The sequence below is a fragment of the Aegilops tauschii genome, chromosome 2 (genome assembly GCF_002575655.3).
Source record: "Aegilops tauschii subsp. strangulata cultivar AL8/78 chromosome 2, Aet v6.0, whole genome shotgun sequence".
Lineage (NCBI taxonomy): Eukaryota > Viridiplantae > Streptophyta > Magnoliopsida > Poales > Poaceae > Aegilops > Aegilops tauschii.
This window is the reverse complement of record NC_053036.3, coordinates 182,907,963-182,910,692: the sequence shown is the minus strand read 5'-3', so window position 1 is coordinate 182,910,692 and position 2,730 is coordinate 182,907,963. Positions and strand designations below refer to the sequence as shown.

At 40.9% G+C, this 2,730-nt stretch overlaps 1 long non-coding RNA gene across 1 annotated transcript; it reads left to right on the top strand.

Moving 5' to 3' along the window:
• The first annotated feature begins 316 nt into the window (after nucleotides 1-316).
• LOC120973211 (uncharacterized) lies at nucleotides 317-2,384 on the top strand. Its single transcript, XR_005767542.3, has 2 exons — nucleotides 317-678; nucleotides 1,873-2,384. It is a non-coding gene; the product is annotated as an uncharacterized lncRNA (long non-coding RNA).
• Nucleotides 2,385-2,730: the final 346 nt, after the last annotated feature.

Sequence of the window (2,730 nt, the reverse complement as noted above, 5' to 3'; positions counted from 1 at the left end):
AAAGTCAAAGAAAGTAGAAGCAGGGAGAACAATATGGACAGTGCGATGTCTGTCGAAGATTAGTCGGTACTGGAGGGACTGTTCATTCCTCTCAACAAATTGATGGAGAACCATTGCATTATAATCTAGATAAGTAGGGGGCAACTACTATAGAATCTGAGCCTGCTGTGAAAAAATAGAAAAAATGAGTTTGGACCATTGGATGGCATGTTGAGTTTGGACCATTGGATGGCATATTGATGGCTCAGATTCGGGTGGAGCAATATCTGACTACAAGTTTGCAAATAGGTCCCTGCCTGAGAGTTAATTTGCTCCCGTCGTCCTAATCATAAAGACCCAAACCCGATTCCTCGATGCACCGACACACACACGATCTAAAATTCCTCCTCCGGCGGCGGCGGCGGCCCAGATCCCTCAACCAAGAACTGGGCGAGTACGACCAATGGAGGCGTGTTCCAGTGGGGAAGCACCTCAGAGCTGATCAGATCGGAACGGAGCAGATCGGATGACTCCTGGCCGTTGTGTCGCCGCCCACCTGGTTACGCAGAGCAGATCGGAGCTCGCCGGCTACTAAGCTCCGCCCTGCTTTGTGCTCGTCACTGGTCACTGCCTCCCCATCCGAGGTTCCAGGAGCGGTGGGTTCGTCGCTTCCTCCTTCACCTCGTCGGCTCCAAGCAGGTGATGCCATCTCCAGTTCTGTTTTCCTGTACCTGTTCCATGTCACTGCTCATAAGGGAAGATGCCATTTTATAACTTCAATTTGATGATGTATTGCTACTGTTCTTAGTGGTTTGGTAGTCTATTATGAAAGTTCTGTTTCACCGGTAATTACTTAGAGAACCAAGTTGGAAGGTTGCAGATGTGTAGATAAATCCTCGATTTTAGGACAACTCAATAAAAAATATAATTACTACCTGCGGTTGCTAAGTTTGTTGTCGCAATATGCAGTCATTGGTTGAAAACTTGATGGGACAGTAAGCTCATTTTTATTGTGAAGATAGATTTTACCAATTCATATAATAAATGGATTGTATTACAATTTTCCAGTTCTAGGCACACCCGCCTCTAAATTTGATTTTTTATAAATGCAATCTTGTGGTGATATGGCTAGAATCAAGAGGAACACATAAGCATAACATTTGCATGCTTCGGTAGCAAACTTTTCAAGAGAATAGTCAGTGTACTTAAACTCACAAATGCAAAGTATGCGCTCCTGTAAATAGGCGACAGCGACACCACTGTAACCTTTGATGTACTTTGCGAGAAAAAGTTAGATGTATGGAACATCATGTACAATCACAGCAATGCTTCCATTAGAAAGAGTACTATAGAAATCGGCAGATGTAGCATAGGCCCTGATTTTTTATGTATCAAAAGTGCCAAACCAATCTCCAGCAGTAGACCCTCTTCATAGAAACCTTGGTGGAACCCTACATATTGTCCCTTCTTCTGGAGTTCATGAACACCAGGCACTGATGGGTGAAATTTGCTGGCAGTAATCATTGATGCAAAGCTTGTTGTATAACTTGCTGGACGTACCAGAAGAACAACCTTCCATATACGTTGAACAATTCTAGCTAGAAAGTGTTCCAGTTCCTCTGCAGAAATTAAAATCCAGACTTTAGTAAGACAATAAAGAAATTTCAATGCTGGAATACTGCAATGCGCACCATTTCAGGACTTGCTAGTAAGCATCTATAATTGCAATTTCTTTAGGTGATAAATGCAAGTCATACCATCAGTTTTTAACCAATTTAAATAATGACAATGTTGGATGCCAAGATAGATTTTCTCTGTACTGAAGTGCAATTAAAAAGAAAAGGCGCATATATCTTGTAGCTTTACTTCTATTTCGTTTGTTCTTTCTCCTAGGGAAAGTAATATGGCTCGTGCCCTTGTTTCTAATGCGGAAGGTACCCTAATTTCTGATTTCATTCATGCCATACTATCGGACGATGTAAGTTTATTCTCTAATCGATAATGTTGCCATGAAGGCTTTAGGCGCATTGCTTATTTTCTTAGCAGATACACTTAGATTAGTTCATTTCCTCCCTCTGGTTTGTCATGCTGTGTTTGTGTTGTGTACCATGAAGATAGCAATGCAGTTAATTAGCAGATACAGACTGGGATTAGCAGCACAAGAAGCTCAATGAGCAAGAAGCACTCGGTGAGCATGAAGCACAAGATGCAAAGGCTGTAGCTTTTATGTGATGTACCACCAAGATAGTAATGCAGCTTTTAATGGCCGTGCTTGTTGGGTTGTGATTATTTTAGTCTACTTAGTCTTGCCCGTGTTGTAACAAAAGTAATCCTCTCATGCTATTTAACATTTGATATGTATGTATCTCTTCTGTTTGTGTCTTATATGGGACTGTCAGGTTTGAAATGTATGCTTAGTTATGCTTGAAGTGGGTGGTTAAATTTGTCATGTACTTTCTAGTCACCAATATGTCTGGATTTCTTGCATATTTACTGATGTAGCAGAAGCTACTAATTAAATCAAATCTACAAGAAGTTTCATGCCATACATATGTGCAATTTTTTTTAAACCTAAGAGATGGATACCTATACAGTTTTGTACAATGTCTTATTTATGACGGGCATAATTATTGATATCTGAGGGTGGTTATTGCAAAAGTCATCTTGTATATGTACCTAATAGTAGGGGGTTTTCTTGAAATGTGCATTGAGAACCCTCTGCCTCAATCTGTACCAATCATGCTGCATCCG